Source organism: Paroedura picta, chromosome 1 (assembly GCF_049243985.1).
Source record: "Paroedura picta isolate Pp20150507F chromosome 1, Ppicta_v3.0, whole genome shotgun sequence".
NCBI lineage: Eukaryota > Metazoa > Chordata > Lepidosauria > Squamata > Gekkonidae > Paroedura > Paroedura picta.
This window is the reverse complement of record NC_135369.1, coordinates 119604759-119625627: the sequence shown is the minus strand read 5'-3', so window position 1 is coordinate 119625627 and position 20869 is coordinate 119604759. Positions and strand designations below refer to the sequence as shown.

Sequence of the window (20869 nt, the reverse complement as noted above, 5' to 3'; positions counted from 1 at the left end):
GGGGGAGGCCCGGGAAGGAGGGAGAGAGGGAGGGAAAGAAGGAAGGCATAGGGAAAGGGAGAAAGAGGGTGGGAGGGAGGGAGAGAGAAAGTGAGAGAGAGAGAGAGAAGGGGAGAAAGGAGAGTAAGCGATGGGAGCAAGAATGGGAGAAAGAAAGGCAGAAGAGAAATGGATGCATAGGAGTGAGAAAGGAGATTAAGGGGTGGGTGGGTGGATGGATAGAAGGAAGGAGGAAAGGAAGAAAAAAAAGCAAGGCAGAAAGACAGAAACAGAGCAAGTGAGAGGGAGAGAAAGAGGCAGAGAGAGGCATAAAGGAGATAGAGAAATGGAGGAAGGAAGGAAGGAAGGAAGGCATGCAGGTGGAATGAAAGGGGAAGGGCCCGGCAGAAGCCCCTTCCCCCGGCCGGCTCCCCAGCTGCCTCAGGGCTTCTGCTGGGCCCAGGGACAGCCTCGCCACGTCTGGGATGCGGTGAGGTTCTCCCTGGGTCCAGCAGAAGCCCCCCCCCGGCCAGCTGAAGTTGTGGGGCCTGGGGCCAATCAGGGGCCTCCTGATTGGGCCCTCCGCTTGTCAGTCCAGGCCAAGGGGCTAATCATTGCCCCCCCATCCCAGACAGTGCCCCCCCACCCCTTACTGCTTTATTTATACCGCTCCTGGAGTGGTGTAAAGATAGTCTTTGCAACAGGAAACAAAATGTCCTTGCCAAACGCTAATATTAGTTTCCACTAACCCCCACTGAAATTTTGCTGGTGTCCAACAAGGGTCATATTAATGACACTATGATGTCATTCTGGACTGCTGACGGATACACAGAAACAAATAATATGAAGCAGAATATTAATGCCTGTCAAAGATTCTGACAGTTATCTGTGAAAACATACAGCTAAGGCTTAAAATGTAGCAGGAACAATGGAAATAAATTATGCCAAGGGGAAGCTTTAGAAACAACAACAATTTGTTTCTTTGATCAAGCCTTAGACTGTGAGCAATGTTTCCAGAGTGAAGAATGAGGAAACAGTAACAATCTACGTGAAGAGAGATTAATCCTGGCTTTAGGGTAACTGTATTCCTGCACCATTATTAAGTATGAAATGATCTATTTGAGTCATCTGGGTAAGTCCCCCAAAACTCACCTCCCATAACAATATGATTCATAGAGCTAGTTTGTATAGATACAGGCAGAACCATAATCCAGGAAGTAGGTTATTGTTTTCCCGATAATACTGCAAAGTTTTTCTTTTCAAAATAAAATCTCATACTGGTCATATTAAGAAAAATACTGGAGCAAAGGATGCGACAAGGTTTGGCTATTTCAGTTTTACACTCAAAAGATAAACAGTAGCTAAATTATTCTTGTAACTGATGTTTGGGCTATGTCCACAGTACTAGATCTGCTCTACCTGGCTCTTGAACAAGAAGTGGTGGATTCTAGAGCATTCCATCTGTGTTCCTTATGTCACCCGTGATTTCCCACGCACCAGTGTTTCCAAATCTGATACTCTGCTCTCTGATCAGAAACATCAAAGTCAAGACAAAAGTCCCCACAGTGTGGATGGGAAAGTGTAGATTTCCAGCCTCTCCAAGCACATCTGTTGCCATTTGTCCTGATTCCCTTGAATCCTTCATTCCCCCCTCCTGCAACCAAACAACTTTTGCAGGCTTTATTTAAAACAATTGTTAGAAGCTATTTATCTGAAGAAACCTTTTAATAACCACCAACAAGGGGTTTTTATGCTTATCCTCCATTGCTTTTTTATTTAGTGAACTGTTTGGACTGAAATATCAGTTGTTCCCTAATGGTTTCAATAGAATATTTAACTGATGACTCCATACATTCTGAATAGTTTGCCTTTTTCAATGGTAACCTGCCCTAATTGAAATGTGAGGGAAACAGAAAATAGTGTTCAGAAGTTACTGAGGATAGTCATGATTGGTATGTCAGTACATAATAATAATAATAATTTAAAATAAAAGACCAAGTAACTCTGTACTTACTTATGTATTTAGACCTACCTCATCCCACAGACTGTTTAAATCTTTTGTGGGTTTTGAGGCTTAACCTGAATGTCATAATCTAATTGAGCATTTTTATGTGCACCCATGGCCAGCGACTGACCTTTTGGGGTTTTCTAGCCTGTTTCTCAAGTGTAGCTGCCTTCCTACTAAAATCTTGCACCTGTTTCCCATCCAGGCTGCTTTTTTACCCACTTCAGTTCCTTCCCATTTAAAATTTATCCGATGCCTCATTCTTTTCTAAAAAAAAGTAGCACAATAATTCCAGATGAAAGGACCCGTTCTTTACTCACATCTTGTCTTTCTCTTTCAAACCTGGCATTCACAGCTTTAACTATTAACTTGAGCCTAAGGATATAAATAATTCAAACTAGAAATTGTAGCTAGCTACAATATAGCCGGTCATACTGTAAATAATTTTTCTTGTATCACTTGATACGTAAATGAGATATTCAAAGGGATATTCTCAACTAATTTTAGGTTTATCTTGACAACTGAAATGTAAGGAATGAAATACTTTTCATCTTATCTAATCCAGACTAGTGGTTTGTGTTTGAGTCCACTCTGGCTCCCGCAACACCAGAGCCCTCCCTTATTGGCGTGTGCTAAAGTCAAGGAGTGCAGAGAGGGGAAGTTACTTTGAGATATTAAGAACATTTTTGTTCCTTATTTTCAGGTTGATATAAATGGTTCCATAATTAGGAAAACTTCCTGATATGACTACATTCTACAGGAACAAAACATTGCTCTTTCCCCGTTTTTATCTTACGTTGCTATTCTAGTCTACAAACTTTTGCACTACTCGCATGTATTATCTCCATTTGTAATGACTGTACACCCTTCCATTTATTTGTAGACTTTGCTCCTCAGTATCTTGTGGCCTTTGTTGATAACAAGAAGGAACTATACGAAACAGTGCTTAACTGGTTTAAGCAACCTTGTGGGGAGGATTACCAAACAATGCTACTTCCCATTTCAGAATACATATAATTTCTCTTCCAGTAATATAGACAGTGGAAAGAGAAAAGCCTAAATTACATACCTATTAAAGGAATGGTTAGGTTTAGAGCACATAAACAGGTCAATCTGTTTTGATCACTTACTCCTTTTAATCAAAAGCTATTTTTCATTAGCAGAGAACCAGCAAATCAAGTTCTTAGAGACAGCTTTGCTAGCCTGCATAATTTAACCGTCTTTGCACACCCTTCACTTGATCTGCAAGGTATGAATCATGCTCGTTGATCCAGTTCATGCAGCTGAATAACCTAATTATTGTAACTACAAAAAAAGGTATCTGTATATTCCAGAGCATGGCATCCAGAGACTATTTTTCACTACTCTCTAAAAAAGTTTCTTTATTAGGAAGCCATTTTGGATGCTAACTACTTTAAGAAACAAGGCAATAGGAAGATGGTGGGTGGGCAAGCAACGATGACCTACAGAAAGAGGCAACAAGGACACCCAGAAAGAGGCAATGACAATCATTACAAGGGACAGAAGTTTCCATATTTCATCCCAGCTTTTTTGTTTCAAAGATAAATCTTAATTGTATCTAAAAACTGAAGCTGAAGGTTATCACCTTCAAGCCCATACGCTGTCTGAGCCCAGTGTGCCTGAAGGATCGCCTCTCTGCTTACACCCCTCAAAGAGCCTTATGCTCTAGCACTTCCAACTTCCTGGTGATCCCTGGCCCCAGGGAAGCTCGCTTGGCCTCAACCAGGGCCAGAGCTTTTTCCATCCTGGCCCCCACCTGGTGGAATGATCTCCCAGAGGAAATCAGGGCCCAGATGGAACTTGAACAGTTCTGCAGGGCCTCCACCAGGCATTTGGTTGAGGTCAACCCATGCCATCACTTCCTAAGGGCCCTCCTTCTGAGCCTCCTCCTATAGCACCCACCATAATTCCACCCAACCCTATGAAGTATGAGTTAATTTAATGTTTCCCACATTTTTCTACTGTTCCAGGTTGCTTGTTTCACTTCATCCATTATTGTAAATCTAAGTTATATGTATTGTTCCTGTTCTGTTCTATGTGAACCCCCTGGGCCTTTAGGGAGGGTGGTATATAAATATAATAAATAAATAAACAAACTAACAAATAAATAGAATATTGTTGGGTCTTCTTTTTTTTAAATAGCCACTGTTAGGCTTTTGTTGGAGATCTCTCTATTTCTTTGAGTAATCTGAAAACACTTAAACAACTGCACAGCAGCACTTTACAAAGGAGATGTTACAATGACATGACAATTTAAAAAGCCTTTAGGGATGACATTTCAGTTATTAATTTATTCAGTTTTACCTTCCTATGGTGTCTGTATCACTCCACATAATCCACTTAATGTGTCTCATATTCTATTTCTGTTCTTAGATTTTATTATTATCATACAGCTGACAACTTTTTGATTGGGTCTTCTTTTACAATGACTTCTCCTTGGAACATCTCACAATTCCTACACATCGCTTTTCTGTTGCTTGACCTATGAGAATGCTTAGTTTTTTGGAAAAACATCCTTCTGCATCTGAGAAAGTATATATGTAATATAGCATACATTTTGTTAAGTCTTCAAGGTGCTCCAACAGACTTATTGTCAGTTTATATACTACTAGCAAGAAAGCCCATTGCAACCAGGAATGACCCAGGGGACACTGGCAGCCACAGATCTCTCTCTCTCTCTCTCTCTCAGCAGGAGCCAAAAGAGGTAAAGAGGGCTAGTTTGTAGCAGGGAATCAAGGCTCGTTTGCAGTTTGTCTCTGTCTCTCTCCCTCACAGCATGAGCCATAGCAGGTAATCAGGGGTCATTTGTGGTTTGGCAGTGCTCTCTGTGTGTTTGTGTGTCTTTCTCAGGTGTCTGATAGCAAAGTGGCTAGCATCCAGGGAAGGAGAGCAGAAGCTTTAGGGTCAGGGCCAATCAGGTTGCAGCCAGCTTTGCTGGCTGTACCCTGATTAGCCCTATTCCAACTTGGACACCCTGGATCATTCCACCCCACAGGCTGTTTCACAAATATTAAGAGGAACAACAATGGATACGGATGTAGTAACAACATTCCAAACAAGCACAATTTAACCTTGATTCTACATGTTTGCTGTACATATAATGCATCTGCTAAGCACACACTTCCCCATGCCTTATTAGGCCTATGCCCGCTCTCATCGTGCTACCCTTTACAAGCCAACCACACTTCCATGTCTGTAAATAACATTCCTTTTCTCAGCTGTGTTCTGGTACTTCCTGTCTTGTATATTTGCTGAATTCATCTTGCTTAAATCATGCACAGTTATCTAAGTTGGCTTCAGACTTGCCTATCATTCTGGAACCTTAGGGGGAGAACCCCTCAGTTGTAGTTGCTCTGATAATGCATTAACCAGCTCATAAAATTTATAAATGTTACCAAAATCTCTTTGAGAATATTTGAGAATATAGTGAGTTTCTCTTCAGGTGCTGAGGATGAAAGCCGTCACAGGCCAGGGAGCAGTTCACATCATATATACTCTTGTATGAATGCAACTCCCATCCCATCCTATTCTGCAACATTTAGTTGCAGAATATCCAACAGTGCAGCCTAAAACATTGCAATCCTAACCTTTCTAAGCCCATAGAAAGGTTTGACTGTGTTTACCACTGCACTGCAATTGAAATAGAGATGAAAATGTTGCATTTCATAGGCTGACATCATTATCATTATACAGGTAAATAAAGGAGTCTTGATTCTGAAAGAATTCAGCATGAACTTGTTGATAATTTAACAATATGCAATTTCTCAGAAGTAAAATAAGATAAAAACATCAATAAAGATTTGTTAAAGATTAACAACCTATTAACACAGCATTAAAAAACAGAGCCAGAGTATAGGTACCACATAAAATGTTTTACAGCTTTAAAAGAGCGTCATAAAACAGGCATGAGCAGACTGTAAAACAATCTGAAAGATCAACTCCCCCACCCCTCAAGGTGAACAGGAATGTTTTAGCTTGGTCCCTAGAAAAGAGTCGTCATCGCCAGGAGGAACTCCAGGAACAGGACATGCCACGGATGAGGTGCCGCCCTGCACCTGAGTACCACTACCTCGCCTTTGCAGGAGGGGTCAAAAAGAGCAGAGTTTGCAAGGGGGGTCTTAACTGGTGGGCTGGACAGCTCATCAAGCGTAATAATAATAATAATAATGAAAGCCAGTGATATTTGAGGTATACATTCTTGTACTAGAATTTGGTTATATATTATTACTATTATATTTGGAACATAACATTCTGAAACATTCACATGGCCTGTTGTGAGCCCATAAAGGGGTATGAAAAGACAGAGTTCCTTCTCATGAACAGAATCATCTCCTGTTACATTAATCTGAATTTATTGCTGCCCTCCTTTGTCAATAAATCACAGACTTAATGTCCTATTTGCAGTTATCTAACTCCTCTGTTCAAAGTGTTTGGCAATTTATCAAAAAGTTCCATCTCATGTGAATTCACTTCATGGAGCTTTCAGGTTCCCAAGAAGAAATCTGTTGATAATGGTGTTTAAAATATTCCCATTCACAAGGTTGGACAAATTATATTTGCACAAATTACTGATTTGCTTTCCCATTTAAGATAGGAGATGGCACTTATAGCTAGCTATAAAGGCAGGCAAACATCAGTGCTTTGAGCCTTATTTATTTTTAGCCCACATTTTATCAAGACTTGAGGTACTGCATCTTATAACATGACAAGGTTTTGTCTATAGAAGCTTGCTGGTTAACCTTGGGTCAATTACTTCCCCTTAATTCAACCTATCACACAGGGCTGCCACAATTGAATTTTATATTTCAGATTCATAAATAAGAAGAGAAAAACTCAGGAGAAAGCAATTGTGCACGTCACTTGGAGAATAAAACAAAAAATCAGTAAGGACTAACATTTATTTCAATGTGAACTTCTACAGCATTGCCAGGCAGTATCTGGAAGCTTGTGGTAAGGCTGTGGGCTTGAGGCCAGCTGCAGTGTCACATTACTTTTGGTAAAACTAACCTGCATAGTACTAGGAATCTCTAGAAACTATTTGGAAAAAAGATGGCCTTACTTTACCAAATATATAAATTATAATATTACCCAATTATATCCAGCTTTCTCAAATCCTAATGCGTTGGTTATTGAATGTCCTTCATTTGGGTTTGTATTGGCTCACTATGTAATCTGCCTAAATTCCCTGTAAGAGAGGTAGAATATAAATAAATAAAAAGTAACTTTATTATTGTGTAAATGCCATTCAATACCTAACATAAAGGATTTGTAATCCAGAGAAGACTTGGGACAAATAGGTTTTCTGTAGCCAAACTGGAAATAAAGGATTAGATCTTGACTAAACTTTCCATTTACTGAAGGGCAGGAATAATTTCTACCAATTCCCTCTTTTTGCTGCAAACCCTAATTTACCTCTTACCCTGGTCCTCAGTGTCCCACCCCCATGGACAACATTTCAGGGAGATCAGTGGACTATTGGGAGGGAGACAGGAAAGTTCTAGAATCATAGAATAAAGAGTTGGAAGGGACCTCATGGGTCATCTAGTCTAACCCCCTGCACTATGCAGGACACTCACAACAGAATCAGCCTCTCTGTCAGATGGCTATCCAGCCTCTGTTTAAAAATTTCCAAAGATGAAGAACCCACCACCTCCCAAGGTAGCCTGTTCCACTGAGTAACCGCTCTGTCAGGAACTTCTTCCGGATGTTGAGACGGAATTTATTTTGCATTAATTTCATCCCATTGGTTCTGGTCTTTCTCTCCGGGGCAAGAGAGAACAACTCTACTCCATCCTCTATATGGCAATCTTTAAAATACTTGAAGATGGTTCTCTTCTAATATTTTTATTGACAATAAAAAACCTAGAAATAACAAGCAGGGAAAATTATTATGCAATGTGCTACTAATTTAAATATTTTTATGCTAAGAATTGAAAGGAATATGAAATTCACACAGTTGGGGGAATTGGGGAATTGATTGTTTGGATAATTCAAGCTTTTAAATAGCATCCCATAATAATTACTTTTTCATTTACTTTCATTCTTTGGCACAATTATGCCTAAGCAATCACATTAACATCTAGTTTCTTATATACACAACAGGTAGTACAGGCCTTGTTCTTTTTTTCCCCTCTTGCTGCACACCTTTGTAACTGCTGTTTCCAGTTTTGTCATTATTACTTTTGAGACTTGTTGGTTGTTGCTGAGCATGAGGGCAATTCCATTAGAGGGAAGACTGAGGCCTGTGTGCTGGTTTCCCTCATCACAGGGAGCTGTGAAGATGGCAGGCCATAGCAGCATCCCTAGGTGGGGGCTCCTTGGGTAGATCCTATTTCCAGGTGGCAGTGGGGATCAGTAGAGGCCAATGACCATGCAGCTTCCACAATAACCTGCCACCCCACACCTCCCCCCCAGGTGTCAACAGGTGGGTAGGAGATGGACTTCAAGTGAAGAGTGAGTAACTTGACTGTTCCAGCTGGAGCCGCTGGACAGGGGTTTCCTAGTGATTGGCTGGCTGCAAGATGGTGTGGTGTTGCAATAAAAGCTGTGGCCTAATTTCTGCCAAGGGAGTGCAGAATCGAACCTGGCTCACCAGATTAGAAGTCCGCACTCCTAACCATTACATCAAACTGGCTAAGAGATTGAGTGGTGTTCTTGGACTCAAACTGTTGTTTATAAAGCAGGTTGTTGTAGTGGCAAAGAGAGTTGGTCTATCATTTGTATAGGAGTTGCCAACTCTTATTCTTGTTAGAATCAGCTGATCTGGCTACATTGATCCATGCTTTTATCACCTTGTAATTAGACTACTGTAATGCATTCTATACTGGGCAGCCCTTGAACACTACCTAGAAACTTCAGCTAAAGAATGTGGCAGTTGAATTATTGCCAGAGGCTAACCATACTTAAAACAGTTACAATGTCTGCCTGTTTGTTTCTGAATCCAGTTCACCTGGGCCCTGCCATTCTTCCTAATGGGGACCCAAACCAATTTCCTCTCCTCCATTTCATACTCACAAGAGCCCTGAGAGGTAAGTTAAGCTGAGCAAGTGTGACTGGCCCAATGTCAGCAAGTGTCCATACATGCTCGTGTCTCCAAGATCCAACGCTCTAGCCCCACACTGGATATCCTTTATTAAAGTATCTTTTGCACTCTAAACAAAACTAAATCCCTACAGTATGTCCCATTGCCCCCTTTTTGCCCACTGCAAACAAAACAATTCTGCATTCAAACCATCTCCCCAATTCCTTCACAATGTCATAGTGGAAGCATTGTGAGAACAATTAGGGATGCTATTTCACAAGTAGGACCTGGGAATCCCCTGAAATTATAGTTCATCTCCAGGCCCCCTGGAGAGCCAATTTGGTATAGTGGTTAAGAGTGCAGACTTCTAATCTGTCATGCCTGGTTCAATTCTGCACTCCTGCACATGCAGCCAGCTGGGTGACCTTGGGCTCACCACAGCAATAAGAAAGCTGTTCTGACTAAGCAGTGATATCAGGGCTCTCTCAGCCTCAGCCACCCCACAGGGTGTTTGTTGTGGGGAGAGGAAAGGGAAGGCGACTGTAAGCCATTTTGAGACTCCTTCGGGTAGAGAAAAGCGTCATATAAGAACCAACTCTTCTTCTTCTTCTGGAGAAAATGGCTGCTTTGGAGTTTGGTGTCCATAGCCTTATACTCCACGGATGACCCTCTCTATTCCAAATCCTGCCCACTTCCAGCTCCACTTCCAAAATCTCCAGGTGTTTCCCAACCTAGAGCTGGCAACTCTATGAGAACTAATTGGGGTAGAGCTAGTTGTACATAAAAAGAGTTATATAATTAATCATAATAAAATGCTTCCTTTAACTTTATTATATCTGTGAAATAAATCAAGCAGCTGTTATTATATGTTGACTTTGGAACTATATGTTAGATATAATTCTATTATTATTTTCTTTCATAGTGGCTGTAATTTAATGTAGGATACCAAAATAGAGGAGGGGAAGACAGGAAAAGGGAAAGAAGAAAAGGCCCTCCTTATAAACACCTGCTTGTGCCTTTAAATTGTAGACTATACACCTGCAATTTGTTTTTAAGAACTAACTTGACTTTAACTGGTCTTTTAACGAATGTTTCTTTGAAGTGATAAAGAGCTTTACTAAATCACTGAACAGAGAAATAAAGCAGAAAGGATACTGTTTTTTGCCGCCTCCCAGGAAACAAAAGGTGAGGGTTGCTCTTTTAAGCTATAGCCAACATTTGGTAGCTATTGGGAACATTAAAATTAACACTCCAGCTGGCCAGCATTTGTTGTCTGTAATCCATTGGCAAAGGGTCATTTTTGTGTTTAGGTAAAACAATCAGCTCTAATAAAGCCAGGACAGGTGATTTGTTGGTTTCCATGGTTCCTGTTTGCAGTGCAGACTAAAATTCAAAACAAGGTATGTAGCTCATAGTTTTCATGAAGAACACTCATGTACTCTTTGAGTTAAGACTTCTTTTCCTTCTGTGCAGTATTAAGCATCTTGGTATACTTAAAAGAAACCATTACAAATGGAGCATAATTTATTTATGAATTAAGGCTCTATATTTATGGGGTCAAAAGTAATATAATTCTGGACATTAGGAGGGAAAGCAAATAATAGAGCTCAGACACATGTTCCCTCTAGACATTTTCATTATAAATCTGAAATTTTAGCTGGAGCCTTTCAAGCACTATACCTAAAGGGGAAAATACTGAGTGCATACATACACTCAATTATGGCCTCTGGAATTTCACAAATTGGTATGCACCATGTAGGCTTGTGGAAAAATTAGCTTTTGTTCAGCATCATAGGAGCAAGTTATAAGGAATGCTCAGTTGTGTGAATGATTTCCCAAGCTTCTTGTTCAGGATTGGAATTGAAATTTCTTGCAAGTGGAAGGAGGAGAAGTAGGAAGAGAAGGAGGAGGAATTGGTTCTTATATGTTACTTTTCTCTACCCGAAGGAGGCTCAAAGCGGCTTACAGTCGCCTTCCCTTTCCTCTCCCCACAACGGACACCCTGTGAGGTGGGTGAGGCTGAGAGAGCCCTGATATTACTGCTTGGTCAGAGCAGCTTTATCAGTGCTGTGGGAAACCCAAGGTCACCCAGCTGGCTGCATGTGGGGGAGTGCAGAATCGAAACTGGCTCACCAGATTAGAAGTCTACACTCCTAACCACTAGTAGTGGTTCTCAACCTTCCTAATGCCATGACCCTTTAATACAGTTCCTCATGTTGTGGTGACCCCCAACCATAAAATTATACAACTGTTATTTCACAGAAAGATCCATTGTTCATGATTGTATATAATTTTTTCCCCAAAAGGTTTCTCAGTTTACTTCTGCCTCTTGTCCAACCATACTGATCTCGCACTTTTCTGCTGCTCCAGACAGATGAATGCTCTATCTCGATCTATCCTGCAAGGCTGTTGTGTGGATGGCGCCCCCCCCCCACCAAGCTGCTTGCCCAGCTGCGACTCCTGTGAAAGGGTTGTTCGAGCCCCAAAGTGGTCCCGACCTTCAAGTTGAGAACCACTACACTACACCAAGCACCAAAGCGTGCTTATCTCATTTCCTGCAGGCCATTTCTCTTATCACAATTGTCCCCTCCTAGTTACTTTCTCCTTCAATGGGTTGGAGAAACATGGGCATTTCTAGTTTTTCCCTTATAAGCAAAAAAGTAATTTAGAGGCCAAACTCTTTTTTAAAACGTCCCGCAGGGCAGGAGAGCTGCTTTCTTGTTCCTCCTTTGTATAAAACGTATTATACACCAATTGTTTTTTATGTAACACTTAAGAATCAGGAAGGAAACAACTCAGTCACCCTTCCTAGTATCTTAAATTATACATTCAGGAGAGGCAGTTTACCGAGGGTGCTCGAGCCCAGATGTGGATAATATTCAGGATACTGATTTCAGATAATATAAGTTACAGAAAAGACCTCACAAGTATGGTGTGATGGACAGAACGCAGTCCTACGCCTGAAGGGGGAAACAGTCACTCTTTTGCGGCTATGGAAGTGCTCTTCCAGCATCCAATTACCTTCAGGGGGAAGCTGAAATGTTGGAGCAAAACAGCAGCAGCAAAACACAGCAGTCCTCAAGGACAGTGCAGAGGGAGCTGAGTTCTGCCAAACAAAGAGCTCAGACCTGGCCCAGACAGAATGAGGATAGAGTACCCAGTTGTTAGGGATGCCAGCCTCTGAATGGGACCTGAAGATCTGCTATTACAATTGATCTCCAGATGACAGAGATCAGTTCCCCTGGAGAAAATTGCTACTCTGGAGGGTGAATTCTATGGAATTATACCATGATGAGTTTTGTTCCCTTCCCAAACCCCACCCTCCCCAGGCCCTGCTTCCCAAAATCTCCAAGTATTTCCCAACCCTATACATTGTTAGGCCTGTCTCTGGTTATGAGCAGACCTTGTACCAAGTAGTCTGTCTCTTGGCAAAGGGCCAAGATTGTTCCTGTTTTATGCAAACTGCCCTAAGCCTCTGGGGTGGGCATATGAATGAATGAATGAATGAATGAATGAATGAATGAATGAATGAATGAATGAATGAATGAATGAATGAATGAATGAATGAATGAATGAATGAATGAAAGAAAGAAAGAAAGAAAGAAAGAAAGAAAGAAAGAAAGAAAGAAAGAAAGAAAGAAAGAAAGAAAGAAAGAAAGAAGAAGTCTGCCCCAAAAGATGTTGGTGTTTTTATTTCTGCATGTGGAGCTGGTTTTTCTCCACAGAAGAGCTGCTGCAGTATTATTGATTATGCATGGCAGTCCCCCTCCCCTCATAGCAGCTACTGCATCTTTTCAGTGCAGTATTTAAAACTAGCTTTAAAATGACTTTTTAAAATAGAATGCTCATGAAAATGCCTGTTTTTGAATGCATAAATGTTAGTGTGTTTTTGATCTCTTCCCCTGTGCCACCATACACCAATGAGTGAAGGGTCAAGCCTCTAGTCCCTTGTCCACCAATGGGAGCTTGAGGTGCCCCTTGTTCAGCGCAACCCCCCCCCCCCACCTCTGCTTTGACAACATTATACCAGCAAAAATTAATTTATGCATTCCCTCAGAGGCATTTACAAGCATTTTAATCCACTCTCTACAAGGAACAACATACCTCTGAGGAAGAAAGGTCATAGTGTTTTCAAAATGCTGTGTGCTCCAATGGAAATTTCTTGTTGAGGTCTCCATGTCCATCAACTACAATTCCCATAAGGCACTGCCAGTAGCATGTGCCAGAGTGACGGTCATGTCACATTGTAGCTGACGATGGCCTGCCAATGAGCATCTCACATAACGAAGGAATTGTCCCCCCACACACACTATTTGCCATCTTTCAAGTGCATAAAAACACAACTATTTTTAAAATGACCATTTAAAAGGGTCAGTTTGTTGACCTCGGTAAAAACCTTTACATGCATAACCCACCCAGGTTTCTCCTTTGTCTACCTGGAGACCTATGTGCTTAGCTGTTCTTTGAAAAGTAACTTGTAAATAAATAAATCTTTTGTACTGTTAATATACATATCCTGCCTCAATTATCTCTGTATTCTATTTGCTCATCACAAAACTTACCTCACGGCAGTGAACCCATTTCTATACATTAAGAATACCTGATAACTGAGGGTAAGGAAATTATAGGAGCTATGTGGTTCCCCTCACTTTATAGAAATGACGTTGTGGGAATCAAGTGTCACACACAATTTTAATGGAAAACAGGGATGCCTTCCTTCTGTTTAGGCCTTTAATGCGATTTATGATTATGTCATTTTTAAATTCTTTTTGGCATCCCTGAATGTATATTCTGTACGTCTAAATACATACTTTAAAAAACAGGTATTTGATTTTTAATTCTAATCTTTTGTTAAATGCTTGTATTGTAAGCAGTTTTTTCTGACGCTTTTAAAAATCAAATCTCTTGCCAAACACGGTCTTTGAATCCAGCAATCTGTCATGAACCCCAATTCATGCCTGTTTTGTTTCCTGCAGCCTGGCAAGGCCAGGCATTGTAAAACTGTAAATCTATCCTCTGGTTCCATCACTCCCCTGCTTTCCCAGCAGGGCGTCACTATCTGCCTGCCTAATCGAACTGCTCCTTCGATCTTGCAAAGACAGTGGAGACTCAACAGAAATGTCACTGTTGGGATCAAAGCCAAGCCATCTGGCCGGCTGGGAAGTCTTGCACCTTTGGTGCCCTGTGCTCTCCTGTCTAAATGCCTATGTCCCCCTCTCCTATTGAATGTACTCTATAATAACCCTGTGTCTATTGTATCTTCGTAATTGCCAAGATATTTGCTCTGGAGGTCTTGGCGTGTTCCATTGAATTCTGTAGATTCTGTTTTATAAAAATCTTCCTTGGACTCTCAACTACCTGTTGAATCTTGGATGTCTCTTTACCACGGACTCTACGGGCTAGGCTCAGCTTGATTCTTGACACAATCAAAACATGATTCCTCATATTTTATAAGGGAAGGTTAAAGGATTGTTTGAAAAGGACCTGATTTCATTCATGTGTCCATTGACCAATGCCAGTTTACTCCCAGGCCCTGTTTAAGTTCCAAAAGGGACGCTATGACTATCTGAAAGTAAATGATGTTGAGCTGGGCATCCCCACTGGAATGATGTATTTGTAAGTTCTTAGAGACAAATAATACACCTGATTATTTGACTGGTCCCTAGATCTAAATAACAGTAACACACTAAATTCAGTAATTTTCTCATTATAACTAAACCTTGTGAACTTAGGCAGATTGTAAGAGGGTGGACAGAATGGATTGTGTAGGTGCTTGACTCTTGTGGACATTTCCTGCATTCTGCAGGGGGTTGGACTAGATGATCCTGGAGGCCCCTTTTAACTCTGATTCTGTGATAAACTAGGATACAGGCATCTCAGATATGCCCATCTGCAGGCTTGAGCTAGGTACCTTGACCTTCCGCATAAACTGTATAGAACAGAGAGCTGTGATTTCTAAGACTCAGCACAAGTTTCAGAGGAACAAGTCATGTCAGACCAACCTTATCTCTTTTTTCGAGAAAGTGACTACCTTGCTGAATCAGTGGAATGCTGTGGATATAGTTTATCTGGATTTCAGTAAAGCTTTTGATAAGGTTCCACATGATATTCTTGTTGACAAGTTGGTAAACTGTGGTATGGATCCTAATTCTGTCAGGTGGATTGATAACTAGTTGACAGATCGTACCCAAAGGGTACTTGTTAATGGTTCAGCATGCTCTTGGAGAAGAGTGGAGTGCCCCAGGGAACTGTCCTGGAGCCTATGTTGTTCAACATATTTATAAATTTGGATGAGGGATTAGAGTGGTACTTATTAAATTTGCAGATGATACTAAACTGAGAGGGGTAGCAAACACAACAGAAGACAGTATGATCTTGATAGCCTTGAGCACAGGGCTAAATTAAATAAAATGAACTCAATAGGGGCAAATGTAAAATTCTGCATTTAGGTAGGAAATACAATTTACACCAATATAGGATGGGGAAGAACAGGCTTCCTCAGAAGGTGGTGAGTTCTCCATCTTTGGAGATTTTTAAACAGAGGCTGGATAGCCATCTCATGGAGAGGCTGATTCTGTGAAGGTTCAAGGAGGCAGCAGGTTACAGTGGATGAGGGGCTGTCGTGTCCTGCATGGTGCAAGGTTTTCTGACCCAGGAGGTTCCTTTCAACTCTATTATTCCATGATTATATGAATAAGCTTCTTGTAATGCAAGGCAATATGATGTGAGCAAAAGAGAGATCAACATAATAAAATTTCTCATTAATGAATGTATTAATGAAGCATTCATCTGAATGTCCTTAGTGGTAGCAAACATTGCAAAAACACCCAAAGAAGATACACCTGGTGTGTCTGATAACACTGAACACACCCTAGAATTTCATTAACATCAACAGGATGTTATTTATAGATATTATTTATATAAGGAACACAACACAGGTGCTCTGAGTTAACATCAATAAAAGAATAGGGAGAAGACAATGATTCTGGAGGCTCTTGAAATATAAAGTAAAACCTCCGGATGCTCATTTTTAAAAATTTGAATTGATCGGGTAACTTCATGCCTTTTGCTTTTTTTCAAGTTTCATGACACCTACACATAGATTTGTGATACACCAACATACATTAGGTTTATCACTCATGTATTACAATACACCACGGGCTTGGTCACTCTTCTGTATACATAGCTTATTGGTTTGATGGACTGTAAGTTCTGCAGATCAGATACAGATAGAAACAACATCATATGTAAGGTTGCTGACCTCCCGTTCAGGCATGGAGGCCTCAGAACTACTACTGATCTCCAGACTACAAAAATCAGCTCCCCTGAAGGATATAACTGCTTAGCAGGGTGAATTATATAGCATTAACACCTGCTGAGATCCCTTCGTTTCCTAAACCCCATGTTTCCCAGGCTCTTCCCACAAATCTCCAGGAATTTTCCAAAACAGAATTGGCATCCCTGTCTATTTCAGTAACATCCCAGCCAAGTGCACACACCAGGAAGAACATATATGATGATCTCCACATAGATTTCATTCTTATTCCTACCCAGAAGTGTAGGGGAAAATGATGTGTGAAACAGCTCCCCCATCAGCATAGCTTGTCACTCTCATTTCGCACATTAAATAATGCACTTTCAATGTCCTTTTGCAGCTGGATTTCCCTGTGTGAAACAAGAAAATATGCTGCTAAAGTGCATTAAAAGTGCATTATCCAATGTGTGTGGAATGGAGCTCACAGAGACCAAAATGGAGGAGAGGAGAACAATATAAGTAACTTTGGGTCCCCACTGGGAAGAAAGGAGGGATATAAATGAAGTAAATCCATCATCCCAATATATAAAATCTTCAAATGACAATAACTGAGACAACTGTCAAATGATTCATAAATGATAGGTCAGCATCTGAATTCTAAAAACAGCCTCCATAGAACAGTAGAAGATGAAGTGACGTTGATGAATTCCATGAAAAGTGGACTGTGATTTTTTATATTACAGATAAAGAGAAAAGTGGGAAAATTCAACTAACAATCACAATACTTTTCCTGTGTTTTTTCCTACAACATTTTCCCAATGTTTTCAATGGAAAACTATAAAAAATAGGGAAGCCCTGAAAATAATTTAATATGACATATCTTCTCTTTTAGAATGAGTAAAATGCTTATTAATTCAAGAATTTTCACTTTAAAAACATATACTAAGAACTCTATAGATTTTTTCATTTTTTTAAACTAGAAAATTTTTACATTTGGGGTAGTACTGAAAAGCTTCTATGAAATATTTTCTTGTTTTGAATGAAGGAAACCTCATCTTGCAAAGCATTTAACCTATTCCAAATGCATAACATGAAAAAGTTTGAGTAAATCTGAGGAGCACTGTGGTGGGGGACCTTATACTGTGGGCATATACAGCATGTTCTTGTTAAAATATATATTTTTAATATTAGTTAACGTATTTTTATTTTATTTTGTTCTTTATTATTAAATGTCTATATCACCCCTCCCTGAAGTCAGCTCAGGCTGGTTAACAACACAGAATAAATTACATACGGTTAAATATATATTTAAAATAAATGCAATAATTAAAAATAAAATAAGCATTTTCTTGTTAATACAGAAATCATTTTGTGAAAAATTAAAATGCTAAAAATTTTCCAATGATAATAAACTAGTAATCAAGCCCGCTGCAGGGGAATGCAGCGGGCGCTAGGTCCTGACCTGCGGCGGCGGGCTGGTCGGTGGCGGCGGTGGGCTGGTCGGCGGTGGGCTGGTCGGCGGCGGTGAGCTTGTTTAGTTGGCGGCGGGCTGACGCGGCGAGAGGCGCGAAGCGCCTCTCGCCACGTCAGCCCGCCAGGCAGGGAACCCCCGGCGGCCTGACGCGGCGAGAGGCGCTTTGCGCCTCTCGCCGCGTCAGGCCGGGAGGAAATGCGAGCCGTGCTGCGGCTGGAGCTGGGAATCGGAGGGACCAATCGGCAGGTGCGAAGTGCCTGCCGATTGGTCCCTCCGATTGTCCCTCCGATTGTCTGTCGTGAGGAAGGGTCCAATCCGGACCCTTCCTCATCACGGACTAATCCCACCTCTACCCCCCTTACCGAATTATATAGTCCGTGGCGCCTGTGGCGCCACGGGCGGTTTGAAGATTATTAAAGAGTTCTGTGTTTTCAATGTTATAAAGTTTAGCTTAATATCCAAACATGCTGGCAGTCCTTTCTATAGTGACACTACTGTGTCCAAATAATATATTTTGTTTACTGCAGAATTTTGTACCTTCAACTTATTTTCCCACCTCTCAAATGGAAACATTTAAAGATACATGTGCTACAGTAGCATACGTTCAGCAGTTTGCAACTCTTTTTCAAGTATTGGGAATATTGCAATTTCCTTATAAAAATGAAGATATTTATACTTCTAAATTCCATAAGTAAGTAATAATGTAAGTAGTCTGTATATTTCAGTTTCCCCCCAAATATCCATTTTCCGTGTAAGGGGGGGGGATGCTGCCCATCACCAGAAGTTATGAAAAATAATATGTAACAGGAAGGCCTACCGGATTTAAACCTAAAGGAAAAATCAAGCAGCACATACCAAACACAAGTTAAGCCTTTAAAGTTCAGAACTAAGTTTAAGTCCTGAATGTATGAATTTTGCATCATGCATGCCGTTACACATCTGAGGGTCATTGATATTGATAGAGCACTCACTCAAATGCTATAAATTGGATCATATGGGCTCAGTTTCCTAATAGCTATGCCTTCTTCTGGTGCAAGGAACACTCCACAGCCATGAAAGACATTTGTGCCAGCAGCATAGCCTCTTGCCATTGCTAGGGTTGCCAACCTCCAAATGGTAGCTGGAGATCTCCTACTATTACAAGGCTGTGCACAAGGGGGGGGGGGGAGTTGACCACCAAAAAATGTTTAAAGAAATAATACAAAAAGGTAGTCATTGAATCAATGAAAACCTATTAACAATGGTACGAGATAGAAAAATAATAGAAAAAGAGTTTAAACATTCAAGAAAAAGAGAGAAAGAACTAATTAAGACGTTTCATGAAGGTTCTGAAATATATTATAACCCCCCTTAAAACTCCTATGCAGAGGTATGTGCTATTACAACTGATCTCCAGGTAATAGAGGCCTGTTCACCTAGAGAAAATGGTCACTTTGGAAAGTGGGCTCTATGGTTTTATAGCCTACTGAAGACCCTCCCCGTCACCAAGCTCCACCCTCCTCAGTCTCCAGCCCCAAAATCTCCAGGTATTTCCCAACCTGGAGCTCACAACCTTAGTCATAGCATTGGATAGGCTTTTTATATGTGTGATACTCTGTATTATACATACAGCTATATTTTACTCTGTATTATGAATACAGCTGTATACCTTCATGGTGATTTCTGATGATTTAACTTAGCCATTCCACTGAATGTATAAATTAGAATTCACTTCCCACTCAGCATGTATCTATTTCAATCCGCTGAACTATATTAACTGTAGGGGCCATTCTGCACAGCTTTAATGTTGCTGAAGTGTTACCATTGTGTAACACTATTTATTTTTTGTTAATCACGATGTTGTACACAATCTGCAACACTCTTGCAACACTCCTGCAAAAATCACTTCATTGTAACGTTTTTCGGGGAATCCACAAAATCCACAAAAGTGGATTTCCCCTTAAAAAAACTGCTAGACCCTTGAGAACAACCTGCAACACATCCGAAAATAACATGTGCATTCTCAATATATCAGTAGCGAGCATGTCCCTCCCTAAGCTCTCGCACCTGAGCTTCCGGTGTCACGATCGCCATTTTTTCCCCTTAAACCGGCAAAAGCAACGAATAAGCAATGCTTCTTTGACTGAAATCCCTCCACAAGCAATTGTCTGTAAAGTTTCCAAGCACAATACAGCCCCCTGTTCGACACTGCCCTTAATTTTGGCCAGAAATTGCACCGGGGGGGGGGTTTAACTTCAAGAGCGTGTAAATGATTAAGCGGCAGCGAAAAAGGTCTTTCTGATACTTTGAATGAACAAATATGCATTGCTACTGGTATTTTTGGGTTTTTAAAAAACAGTTATTAAAGGAAGCACGAACACAACAGTTAATTGGCTGTTCTTTTTGATTGATGGTCAGGGGTGGGAGGAAGCATGGAAAAATATCGCCTCCTTTGTTGCGATTTTGGCAAGACCGGAAACTTGTGTGCTACGAGAACAGCGCTAGTGGGAGAGCCTTTTTTCGATAGAAACGGCTTTAGGCGTTACCGAGACCTGCCGCTTTTGATTGCAGCACTTTTCAATCACGCTCAGATTTAGCAATATTGCCCATTGTGCGGAATGGCCCTAGTTTTTACCAATTTCCACTTTGAGCTTCCTAGATTAAGTAGAAATCTAACTTTCTGAACTTTCACAAAGAGGCCTCTGTTTGTCCTTCTCAATCACATGCCTACCAATTAGACCTAGACAGACACTCCCCCCTTCCCATCACTGCAGTTAGTTGGATAGGAGTGTACATGGAGCAATGAACAAAGGAATGTTTCAAACATACCCAGTTCATTTGACCTTTGGTATATTTATTCATTAAAAATTGATTTACCATTTCCTTTCTTAAGAGGAACTAAAAAAAGCACATTCATGTACAAGGCTAGTAAGTTCAGTCTTGGAATCAGTACTGGTGCCATATTTTGAGCTGTCACTTGAAATTAAAATAATAAATTCTGAATCTGCATGTTGTGTTTGATATAGCACTTATCATTACATTTACTGCCTACCTGTGCATCCTACAGTCCCCAGCATGTAGTCTTCAGCTTAGGTTTGCCCATATAGACATTCTGCAGGTACATACATATCACAG

General features: G+C 40.7%; 1 protein-coding gene across 1 annotated transcript in view; it reads right to left on the bottom strand.

The window, feature by feature from the left end:
* Positions 1-20869, bottom strand: part of FRK (fyn related Src family tyrosine kinase) — a 61775-nt gene that overhangs the window by 38491 nt on the left and 2415 nt on the right. The gene's annotated exons all lie outside the window — the stretch shown is intronic.